We start from the raw sequence: 13,874 nt of genomic DNA on the forward strand, positions 1-13,874 counted from the left end.
ATGGGACTATTAAATGATCAAAAGTGCAGTCATGGTCATTTAAATGTTTTTATTTTCTATCAGTTAATACAACTTAAGGCATAAAACTTTCATTTGAGATAATAAATGGGATTTTTGTGAGTTTTTGCAATGTTTACATCAGGCTATGTTATCTGCCAAATACATGCTATGACGCAATGATATAAGGGATAAAAATCAAATAATTTCATTAAATCTTGATGACAAGAACTTTTTTTGGTGGTAAAATAACCATGTTTTAATGTTAATACCACAGAAACATCTTGCTGTGCATTTATAACAATTTGGGACATTTTTTTATGTGAAAGCATATTGTCAGGGTGGGAAAAGCTAAAAATAGCACAAATTCAGGTCTAAGGCTCTAAATTTGCAATATGTGACTTTTTGCCCCCAAAAAGATTGAAATGTGACTACTATCACTTCATATGATCAGTTAAGTAAAAAAAATCAATTGTTTTCTGAATTTGGGGTTTCACCCCATTTCCCTTAAAGGTGTCAGACCACCAATTAAAAATCCCTATCTGTTCAACCAAATTTTGCAATTTTCACAGCTTTCTAAATATTTTACCTTAAGTTTAACTTCAAGGAAACCAGGTATATCCTGAATTGTACATGTATCACCTTCCTACATGCCAATTTTCAACCAATGTTTAAAGTCTTGTAACAAATTTCTGATTTTGAAAAGACAGGTACTACCAAAATAACTCCCGGTTTTCTGGAAATCTTAAATTAGTGTACTATGTAGCGCATTAATCCTGAATTTTTAATGCAAACTCATAGACAAGTGAATTTTGGATCAAAATGGTCTAAATATATTTCCCTTTCACCAAAAGTTTCATTTCTGCAAATTTGTTAGTTAGTTTAAGTAAACAATGACATCAAAAGCACTATTTTGTGTCAAAGTAGGACTACTTTTACATACGTTCTAAATTGGAGGGAGTAATTGGTGGTCTGACACCTAAAGAGCCAAAAAAGTTGCTCAGAAATCTTTGCTTTGCTTTATTCTTAATCCTTAGTCAATTTGAAGTCAGAAACATCCTATCTGAGCATAATGTGACTTATATTACAAATTTCACAGCTCAATTTAAACTGACTGTAATGTATGACTTTGATAGAAAATACTTGAAAATTTCATTTTGGACTACAGGAACATAAACTTTCAATATCAAGATCAGTTTTGTTGATTTTTTTCTTGTTTGTTCTACTTCTTAAAAGACTTTCCACAATTTTTACAATGGGTTAAGTAAAAAATTCAAGGTATTGAAGAGTCAAGGAATATTGACCCCCCTTTTTTACACCTGGTGTAAGTAATGGGACTATTAAATGATCAAAAGTGCAGTTATCACCAAGGAAAAATGAGGTATTTTTCCTTAGCAATATTTTTGAATAGTTTTGTATTGTAATAGAAAAATGTAGTTTATTTTATTTCATATGGTTTATTAGTTAATGTATGCGGGTTCTACTTTGTAAACTATTTTACATAAAATTATTGTTTAAATGTTCTATACATTTTTCAAGCGTTGGATACTTCAAATATGTCAAATAAGCACTTTTATAAACTATTGAATTTGTCTGGACAATGAGACTGCAGCAGTTACCAAATTATATATATGTCTAGTAAAGTTATAAAGAGCATCTTAAAAGTTCGGACAACGGTCAAGCGACATCTGCAACTTTATTTGTGTATTATACATTTTGTCGATAACTCATAAATCATACATTCTTTTGTTTGTTACTTGCTAGGACATTCAGAACTTAGTATTTAAACTTATTAAGCCGCTATGAAATCAATAGCGATTTTCTTGTTATGATAGGTGTCAGTCGATCCCGGCCTGCCTGGATATCGGCAGCAATGTTGCATATTCTTATACATGTATTTCTTGTGTTGTAAAATAAGAATGCTTTATCTATTCGAGAATAATTAATATACCATCATTGAACTTAGTGTTTTATTGACTTCTTGTGCGTTATATGAAGAAAACCAGACAATGAGATACCTATGCTCTACCATCACTATTCAGAGTTAGTTCCCCTACAAAATAATATGATAGGAACTGGGTCGCAGAATGTCAGCTAGTTCCCCCACTTATTGACATGCAATCCGGTCTGGTCATAGAGTGGTTCGAGGACCCGGCTTCGTTTCTCGTGAAGAAGATGCTTGCTGAACTTTAAGGACTAGTGCCATAATATAGAAGACCTCCAGGACAGGAAACCGTATAGGAATTTAGCTATTTACTTATTCCTTGGTAACTGCAGAGGGTGAGTACAGCCTATTATTAAATCACCTGTGACACTTTTATATATAATAATAGTTTTAATTTATTGAACATATAATTAGGTCTGATAAGTGATAAGGCTTATATTTTTCATCCCTCCTGAAGTCTAATATTATATTATTAAAATGGCAAAGTCTTTTGAGTTCAAGAACAACTTCATGGCTAATGTAGAAACAGCCATTGTAAATAGTAATAAAATAAGGGTTAAATTAGGTAATATTTATATTAATGCTCTTGTAGACTCTGGTGCTACAATTTCTGTTATTAATGAGCAATTGCTTAGAAGAGCATTTTATAAGAAAGAATTACCAGTCATAAGTACTACAGATTTACATGAAATTCGTGGAGTATGCAATACTGTACATAATGTTCAAGGGAAAATTGATTTGGACATAGATGTCAATGGATTAGTTATGCCCTTTTCTTTTTATATTTTAAGAGATGTTGGATTTCACTTAATCCTTGGTCAAGATTTTTTGACTACTCATAAGGCAAACATTGATTTTTCAAATGGTTGTGTTTCATTTCATAATGATTTTACTATTGCTGCCTTGGAGTCTGGAAAGAATTTAGAGAGATATTTCATAGCAAACACAAACAAAACGCTGACTTTAAAAGCAAATACAGAGAATGATATACAACTTTCTATCAATAAATTCCCAACAAATACAACAGTGCTGTTAGAGCCACACGATAATTTGATAAACAGACAAATATTAGGTTCAAATTGTCTCAGTGTAGTTAAAAATGCAAAAGTTTACTACAGAGTGCTAAATCCAACAAATGAAGACATTGTTATAAAGGCAAATTCACCAATTTCAAAAGTTTGGAAATCACCCACAAAACCAATCTGTGCCTTAGATAACAAATCAAAATCAGATGTTCAATTTCAAGACCCAATTAAAGAGGCATTAAATCTTAATGTTACAATTGATTCCGATAACATTACTAAAGAACAACACCAAAAACTTCTAAAGTTAATAGGATCAAATAGGAATGTTTTCGCAAAAGATGCGTCTGAATTAGGCAAAACAGACTTGCATTATCACAATATTGAAACGACAAATGAAGCACCAGTAAGGTCTAAACGGTTTCAATATTCACCAAAAATGCAAGAAGTTATGGAGACACAAATCAAAAATCTCAAAGAAAATGACATCATAGAAGAATCAATGTCTCCTTACCATAGCAGTGTAATCTTAGTGAAAAAACCAAACAATACATACAGATTCGTTTTAGACTTTCGAAAATTGAATGAGGTCACTAAAAAAGTTTCTTTCTCAATTCCTAAAATAGAAGAGGTTGTTGATACAGTTGGCTATTCAAGAGCTAAAATTTTCAGTTCGCTTGATCTTGCTAGTGGATTTCATCAGGTGCCACTTGATGAACAGTCAAAACACAAAACAGCATTCATGACACCACAAGGTCAATACCAATTTAAAAGATTGTGTTTTGGTTTAACAAATGCACCTGCAACATTTCAAATGTTAATGACTAAAGTCTTACAAGAACTAAATTGGAAGGTTGCACTTATATACATAGATGACATATTAGTGTTTTCCAAAAACTTTGATGAACATCTTGAACATTTGAATCTGGTATTTCAAAAATTAAAACAAGCAAAGTTAACTTTACAACCCTCAAAATGTCATTTTGCGGCAAAACAAGTAAAATATTTAGGACACATTATCTCTGAACATGGCATACAGGTTGACAAATCTAAAACAGTTGCAGTTTCTGAATATCCCATTCCAAAATCAGTCAAACAATTACGTAGCTTTCTTGGTATGTGCAACTATTACAGAAAATTTATTCAAAACTACAGTAAAATTTGTTCCTCTCTTACAACACTATTAAAGAAAGATGTAAAATTTGATTGGACAACAAAACAAGATGATGCATTCAATACATTAAAACAAAAACTGACATCTGCACCAATCCTTGCATTTCCTGACTTTGAAAAAGAGTTTTTCCTGTCAATAGATGCGTCAGATTCAGCAATTGGTTATGTATTAGGTCAAAAACATCATGAAGGACTAGAAAAAGTTATTGCATATGGAGGTAGAGGTTTAAGAGATCAGGAAAAACGTTGGCATATCAAGCACAAAGAAGGGTTAGCTCTAATTGAAGCTATAAAAACTTTCAAACCGTATATAGCAAACAATCAGTTTACAGTTTACACTGATAGTATAACCGTGCGATGGCTAAATAACTCAAAGGACGCTACTGGACGACTTGGGAGGTGGTCATTGTTTTTACAGCAGTACACTTTCAACATTGTTCATAGACCAGGCACCCAGAACCAAAATGCTGATGCATTGTCACGAAGAGATTATCCCATAGATAGCCAAGACAAAGAATACCAATCTGATGATGACCTTCCAGAGATTGGTTCACTTCATGCTGAAAGGAAAGAACATATAGCAGTCACCTTTGAGTTTGGCTGGGAAAACAGCATCCGGATTCCTGAAGTTCTAGCTATTGAAGAGGACCAACCTAAAGATCCTGATGAGATGTTACCAACACGTCAAACCTTGTACCAGCTACAAAGAAACTGTCCAGACTTCAAACCAATTTTTGATTATAAACTAAAAGGACTCGTTCCAGATGAGGTTCAAAAGGCAAGATCTCTTGTTGCAAAGGCGTACCATTATGAAATTATTGAAGGCATTTTGTACCATATGGTTTCCGAAAATTCAAGAAAACTTCCTCCAGGCCATAATTTCATAAAACAACTTTGTGTTCCAGCTGTCCTACGACGTGATGTGATGTTATGTTACCATGATAGTAAAATGGCAGCTCATCCAGGTGTTGAGAGAAACCATGCATCCTTACGTTTAAAATACTATTGGCCAAATATGTATTCCGACATAGACAAGTACGTAAGAACATGTGAACAGTGCCAGAAATCAAAGAACTCTAAACATCAGAGACCAGTACCCCTTACTCCTTTGCCAATTGAAAATGTGTTTGAAAGAATGCATATGGATTTTTTAGAACTATCAACAACACCTGACAAACACAGATACTTGCTACTAGTGGTTGACAGTTACTCGAAATGGTGTGAGGCATTTCCCTTGAAATCAATGGGAGCAAAGGTGGTTGCTAAAGTATTATTCAATGAGATAATTTGCCGCTGGGGAAGTCCACGTTGTATCATATCTGACAGAGGTGCCAATTTCATGTCCAAGCTTGTTCAAGCTCTTTGCGAGTTATGTGATGTTACTAGACACTATACAAGTAGCTATCATCCGCAAACCAATGCAGCCTGTGAAAGAATGAATTCTTATATCATTCAATCCCTTCGTTCATATTGTAACAAAGAACAGACAGATTGGCCAGATTTTATACCTCCAATCATGATGGCTTACAGGTCCACACCTGCAACACAGTCAACTCAATTCTCACCATTTGAAATACTGTTTGGACAACCAATGAGGCTGCCAATTGATGTGTCTTTAATACCAAAACAAACAATGCCAAGGGAAACTAAACAACATGTAAATGAATTGGTAAACAGATTAAAACTCTACCGTGAAGTTGCTGCTAAAAACCAGAAAGAAAAACAAGACAAATATACCTTTCAACACGACAAAAAAGCAGTTCAACCAACTTTCGTTGCTGGGGCAAAAGTATGGCTATATTGTAGCAGAACACCAAAAGGCAAGAATCACAAATTAGTTCAAAGATGGACAGGTCCTTACCGAATTCTGTACAAAGGGCCAAATAATACCTTTAAGATTAAGAATACTGAAACACAAAAAGAGGTTAAGGCATTAGTACATGCTAAGAGACTGAAAGACTACCATAATCCCCTAGACCGTCCAAATTATCTGCTGCCTGAATATGAAGACATTCTACTTGATGTAGAAGAGCAAGATGATAACGAAGCCACAAATGTTGAGCGTAATGATGACCTTATTGATTCACAAAACATGCAAAATGAAGACAATAATCAGACACAAAATGAAGTTCAGACTCAAAGTTCAGTTCAAAATGATACAAATATTCAAGACAAACATAATTCACAGGTCAAAAATTCACAAAAGGCAAACCAAGGGGCATCACAAAATCAAAACAGATTACAAAACCCTCAGCATACCGCATTTCAGTCCAATGAAATTGAAAAACTTGTTGAATATAGTCTTTATCAGGGTAAACCTATATACAAAGTAAAATTGACTGGTAAGCCAGGAACTAGTTGGCAAGATGGTTCACGTATTCCAGAAAATTTAAAACAGGATTACCATAAACAATACAATGCAAAAGGACGAAAGCGGAAACGTCCAGGAAAACACAAGTTTTTTGAGTCAACTAAAAGTCCGTCAGTTCAAGTCATTCAAACTTATAAGGCATTTCCCAAAACAAAACCAAATTCATTTCAAAACCAGGGAAATAGTCAACAATTCAGTCAAGTACCTAATCAAAAAATTGTAAGCGTTCTATTAGACAAAGATCAAAAACAGTCCAGATATTTAGTAAAGTTTTCAAATGGTAATGTCTGTCAAGGTTCAAGAAGTACTCTATTTATGAGTGAGGATTTAAGACCTGATGTGTTTAGGCAGTTCTTAAAAGTCCTAAAACAAGAAGAAAATATGTGTACAAACTCTCAAAATCCAGTACAACCAAATGATTTTGTGCCAGTATCCCAGTTTGATATTGAAACAATGAAATTTATGCACCATTTTACACCTACAACACGAAGAGCAATACCCACTCAATATTCATCTGGTCATGGCATTAACAGGTTCAGATTAAAACTTATTGAACATTATGCAAGGGTTAATGGCAATGATCCAAGTCTGTACTAGTTCCTTACCAAAACTGGGTATGTTATAGGTTCTGCTTTAATCGAGCTTTTGTTCTTAAAAAGACATGCTCGTATAAGTTTTTAAGGATCTATATACTTATTTCAGCATTGTTCATGCTCTTGTCCTAGACAAAGACCATGGAATACAATTTTTTTTCCAATAGTAATGTAATTTTTGTTGTTCTTATCATTCAACACTAAAATAAAGTAATAAGACATAAATTAAAAATAACAATGATTGTTTAATGTGATGACAAATATTTAGAAACATTTTTAAACTGTAGAGTAAGGGTTGGTCTCGTCAACCAAACCTTACTTCTTACAGGCAGTTTAGTATGGAAGTGACGACTCCATGCTGAATTATTATCAAATTCGGGGAATTCATTTTCATTGATTTCTTAAGATTATGATACATCATTGTTATTTTTGGTTTTTGAAATATTAATATTTATATCTAATCAGTCAGTTATAAAAGTCCGAAAATTTATTTTTACCCTATATTTCTTAAGTAATGTGTTAGTTAATCCCAAGGGTTTGTACTTTATAGTTTTTAATAAATTCAAAGATCAACTAAAGAATAATATTAATGCTATGTACATGTAGATACTAAACGTTTCTCTATTAAATATAAACTCTGCTCATCGCTTTTCATAGGGCTAAGAATAAATAGTTTTTCAAGTTTATAGGATATTAATATTTCATGTATTAAGGCCAAAATAAATTGTCACAAGGTGATTTTGGTAAGCTGTGTCTCATTATACTCAGTAGTATGGAAGAAGTTTCAATAACATTTATGATTATCAAATTAGACTATTTCAGAGGATTCTAGTACAGAAAAGAACCAGAATACAAGACATTTTCAAAGTAAATTGCAGTTAAGCAATCAAGTTCTGTGCTTTGCTCGTGGGAAAAAGAGATATATTCAGCCTCATTCTAGTGTCGGTTCCTCATGCTTGTCAAATATTATATAAAGGAAAAATCCATTAGGTTATGGATTTCATGTTACATTTCGGAATATGTAACATTTCATTGTGTGTCTTTTTTTGAAACTTCCATGTGGATATTGATTTCAAAGTTTTACATTCGTTGATGTAAAACATCAGTGGATCAGGTGAATCTCCATGTGGATATGGAATTCACAGTTTACATCTGTCATATGTAAATTTCTTCAGTTTCATGCGGATTGAAACTTCGAAGGTCAGGAAAACCATATATAAGGTATGAATCGCCATGCAGAAATGGGATTTAGAAGTTTCATGTGGATTGAGACTTCAAACCAGGCAACTGGTTTATGCCGATAAAACATCCTTCGGGTACCACTCTCTTCTGAGAGGAAGGTTTGTTTTGTGTCCAGAAGATTTGTCGTGTTCGTGCAACAGAACAGATGTGTTCCAGAATATTTCAGACCAATAGACTATTGCCAAAAGATTCATATCAAAAGATTCAAATCATAAGACTGTGTTAAAATAACTATTCATTACGTTATAATGAGATATTAAACCAAAGGATTCATATCAATTGAAGCAAAACCAAAAGATTAATATCAATAGAAGCAAAACCAAAAGACTGTGTTCGAATGACAATACATTTTTTGTTCAATGACGTTAATAATGATATTCATGTACATAATTCAGGATGTGTTTACTTTCAATGAGGATATTTCATTTATTGTAGAATAATTTGCTTTAATGAAATAATGTTAATTTAAATAATGTGTGTTACCATGTAGTATATATATTATGCACATGTATGAAAAGATTTTTTTTTTTATTGTTATTTCTTCTTTCTATAAGAAAAAAAAAATCTTTTGTGGAAGAAGGGAGAGTATATCACCAAGGAAAAATGAGGTATTTTTCCTTAGCAATATTTTTGAATAGTTTTGTATTGTAATAGAAAAATGTAGTTTATTTTATTTCATATGGTTTATTAGTTAATGTATGCGGGTTCTACTTTGTAAACTATTTTACATAAAATTATTGTTTAAATGTTCTATACATTTTTCAAGCGTTGGATACTTCAAATATGTCAAATAAGCACTTTTATAAACTATTGAATTTGTCTGGACAATGAGACTGCAGCAGTTACCAAATTATATATATGTCTAGTAAAGTTATAAAGAGCATCTTAAAAGTTCGGACAACGGTCAAGCGACATCTGCAACTTTATTTGTGTATTATACATTTTGTCGATAACTCATAAATCATACATTCTTTTGTTTGTTACTTGCTAGGACATTCAGAACTTAGTATTTAAACTTATTAAGCCGCTATGAAATCAATAGCGATTTTCTTGTTATGATAGGTGTCAGTCGATCCCGGCCTGCCTGGATATCGGCAGCAATGTTGCATATTCTTATACATGTATTTCTTGTGTTGTAAAATAAGAATGCTTTATCTATTCGAGAATAATTAATATACCATCATTGAACTTAGTGTTTTATTGACTTCTTGTGCGTTATATGAAGAAAACCAGACAATGAGATACCTATGCTCTACCATCACTATTCAGAGTTAGTTCCCCTACAAAATAATATGATAGGAACTGGGTCGCAGAATGTCAGCTAGTTCCCCCACTTATTGACATGCAATCCGGTCTGGTCATACAGTCATGGTCATTTAAATGTTTTTATTTTCTATCAGTTAATACAACTTAAGGCATAAAACTTTCATTTGAGATAATAAATGGGATTTTTGTGAGTTTTTGCAATGTTTACATCAGGCTATGTTATCTGCCAAATACATGCTATGACGCAATGATATAAGGGATAAAAATCAAATAATTTCATTAAATCTTGATGACAAGAACTTTTTTTGGTGGTAAAATAACCATGTTTTAATGTTAATACCACAGAAACATCTTGCTGTGCATTTATAACAATTTGGGACATTTTTTTATGTGAAAGCATATTGTCAGGGTGGGAAAAGCTAAAAATAGCACAAATTCAGGTCTAAGGCTCTAAATTTGCAATATGTGACTTTTTGCCCCCAAAAAGATTGAAATGTGACTACTATCACTTCATATGATCAGTTAAGTAAAAAAAATCAATTGTTTTCTGAATTTGGGGTTTCACCCCATTTCCCTTAAAGGTGTCAGACCACCAATTAAAAATCCCTATCTGTTCAACCAAATTTTGCAATTTTCACAGCTTTCTAAATATTTTACCTTAAGTTTAACTTCAAGGAAACCAGGTATATCCTGAATTGTACATGTATCACCTTCCTACATGCCAATTTTCAACCAATGTTTAAAGTCTTGTAACAAATTTCTGATTTTGAAAAGACAGGTACTACCAAAATAACTCCCGGTTTTCTGGAAATCTTAAATTAGTGTACTATGTAGCGCATTAATCCTGAATTTTTAATGCAAACTCATAGACAAGTGAATTTTGGATCAAAATGGTCTAAATATATTTCCCTTTCACCAAAAGTTTCATTTCTGCAAATTTGTTGGTTAGTTTAAGTAAACAATGACATCAAAAGCACTATTTTGTGTCAAAGTAGGACTACTTTTACATACGTTCTAAATTGGAGGGAGTAATTGGTGGTCTGACACCTAAAGAGCCAAAAAAGTTGCTCAGAAATCTTTGCTTTGCTTTATTCTTAATCCTTAGTCAATTTGAAGTCAGAAACATCCTATCTGAGCATAATGTGACTTATATTACAAATTTCACAGCTCAATTTAAACTGACTGTAATGTATGACTTTGATAGAAAATACTTGAAAATTTCATTTTGGACTACAGGAACATAAACTTTCAATATCAAGATCAGTTTTGTTGATTTTTTTCTTGTTTGTTCTACTTCTTAAAAGACTTTCCACAACTTTTACAATGGGTTAAGTAAAAAATTCAAGGTATTGAAGAGTCAAGGAATATTGACCCCCCTTTTTTACACCTGGTGTAAGTAATGGGACTATTAAATGATCAAAAGTGCAGTCATGGTCATTTAAATGTTTTTATTTTCTATCAGTTAATACAACTTAAGGCATAAAACTTTCATTTGAGATAATAAATGGGATTTTTGTGAGTTTTTGCAATGTTTACATCAGGCTATGTTATCTGCCAAATATATGCTATGACGCAATGATATAAGGGATAAAAATCAAATAATTTCATTAAATCTTGATGACAAGAACTTTTTTTGGTGGTAAAATAACCATGTTTTAATGTTAATACCACAGAAACATCTTGCTGTGCATTTATAACAATTTGGGACATTTTTTATGTGAAAGCATATTGTCAGGGTGGGAAAAGCTAAAAATAGCACAAATTCAGGTCTAAGGCTCTAAATTTGCAATATGTGACTTTTTGCCCCCAAAAAGATTGAAATGTGACTACTATCACTTCATATGATCAGTTAAGTAAAAAAAATCAATTGTTTTCTGAATTTGGGGTTTCACCCCATTTCCCTTAAAGGTGTCAGACCACCAATTAAAAATCCCTATCTGTTCAACCAAATTTTGCAATTTTCACAGCTTTCTAAATATTTTACCTTAAGTTTAACTTCAAGGAAACCAGGTATATCCTGAATTGTACATGTATCACCTTCCTACATGCCAATTTTCAACCAATGTTTAAAGTCTTGTAACAAATTTCTGATTTTGAAAAGACAGGTACTACCAAAATAACTCCCGGTTTTCTGGAAATCTTAAATTAGTGTACTATGTAGCGCATTAATCCTGAATTTTTAATGCAAACTCATAGACAAGTGAATTTTGGATCAAAATGGTCTAAATATATTTCCCTTTCACCAAAAGTTTCATTTCTGCAAATTTGTTGGTTAGTTTAAGTAAACAATGACATCAAAAGCACTATTTTGTGTCAAAGTAGGACTACTTTTACATACGTTCTAAATTGGAGGGAGTAATTGGTGGTCTGACACCTAAAGAGCCAAAAAAGTTGCTCAGAAATCTTTGCTTTGCTTTATTCTTAATCCTAAGTCAATTTGAAGTCAGAAACATCCTATCTGAGCATAATGTGACTTATATTACAAATTTCACAGCTCAATTTAAACTGACTGTAATGTATGACTTTGATAGAAAATACTTGAAAATTTCATTTTGGACTACAGGAACATAAACTTTCAATATCAAGATCAGTTTTGTTGATTTTTTTCTTGTTTGTTCTACTTCTTAAAAGACTTTCCACAATTTTTACAATGGGTTAAGTAAAAAATTCAAGGTATTGAAGAGTCAAGGAATATTGACCCCCCTTTTTTACACCTGGTGTAAGTAATGGGACTATTAAATGATCAAAAGTGCAGTCATGGTCATTTAAATGTTTTTATTTTCTATCAGTTAATACAACTTAAGGCATAAAACTTTCATTTGAGATAATAAATGGGATTTTTGTGAGTTTTTGCAATGTTTACATCAGGCTATGTTATCTGCCAAATACATGCTATGACGCAATGATATAAGGGATAAAAATCAAATAATTTCATTAAATCTTGATGACAAGAACTTTTTTTGGTGGTAAAATAACCATGTTTTAATGTTAATACCACAGAAACATCTTGCTGTGCATTTATAACAATTTGGGACATTTTTTTATGTGAAAGCATATTGTCAGGGTGGGAAAAGCTAAAAATAGCACAAATTCAGGTCTAAGGCTCTAAATTTGCAATATGTGACTTTTTGCCCCCAAAAAGATTGAAATGTGACTACTATCACTTCATATGATCAGTTAAGTAAAAAAAATCAATTGTTTTCTGAATTTGGGGTTTCACCCCATTTCCCTTAAAGGTGTCAGACCACCAATTAAAAATCCCTATCTGTTCAACCAAATTTTGCAATTTTCACAGCTTTCTAAATATTTTACCTTAAGTTTAACTTCAAGGAAACCAGGTATATCCTGAATTGTACATGTATCACCTTCCTACATGCCAATTTTCAACCAATGTTTAAAGTCTTGTAACAAATTTCTGATTTTGAAAAGACAGGTACTACCAAAATAACTCCCGGTTTTCTGGAAATCTTAAATTAGTGTACTATGTAGCGCATTAATCCTGAATTTTTAATGCAAACTCATAGACAAGTGAATTTTGGATCAAAATGGTCTAAATATATTTCCCTTTCACCAAAAGTTTCATTTCTGCAAATTTGTTGGTTAGTTTAAGTAAACAATGACATCAAAAGCACTATTTTGTGTCAAAGTAGGGCTACTTTTACATACGTTCTAAATTGGAGGGAGTAATTGGTGGTCTGACACCTAAAGTACAAAGAACTTCTGAAGGATTTGCCTTCAACTGCAATTATATTGTATGCTGGCGAAACAAACTATCCATAGCCGCTGCATGTTTATGCACCTGACCAGATTGATTCAGGGGCCTGTTGTTCTGACAGCAGTTATCATTTGTTGATGTGGTTCATTGGTATTTTCCGGTTCGGATATATAAATTTATAGATCGTTGGTTTTCCTGTTCGAATTGTGTACGCTAATAATTTTGGGGTCCTTTTTACACTGTGTCTAAACCACACCGGCAAAATTTGCTCGGACTCGATGGTATCTAACATCCGGCACAATGACGGAACACCAATAGACAAAAGAAAGGTAGGTTTCTCCTTATTTTTTTATTTTTTTTATGATATCGAAGAATATATATACATAAAAAACTATTTTCTATTGTGAGATGCAATATTTTCTACAACCGTTCTATATTAACGGAGAAATAAGTCAAAATGCATGTCAAAATGACGAATTGAGTGAACCTTGCCTCGAAATTGTTTAATTTCTCGTTAAATTGTTCACATTGTACGGAAAGAAAGGTACGG

The sequence above is a fragment of the Mytilus galloprovincialis genome, chromosome 14 (assembly GCF_965363235.1).
Source record: "Mytilus galloprovincialis chromosome 14, xbMytGall1.hap1.1, whole genome shotgun sequence".
Classification (NCBI taxonomy): domain Eukaryota; kingdom Metazoa; phylum Mollusca; class Bivalvia; order Mytilida; family Mytilidae; genus Mytilus; species Mytilus galloprovincialis.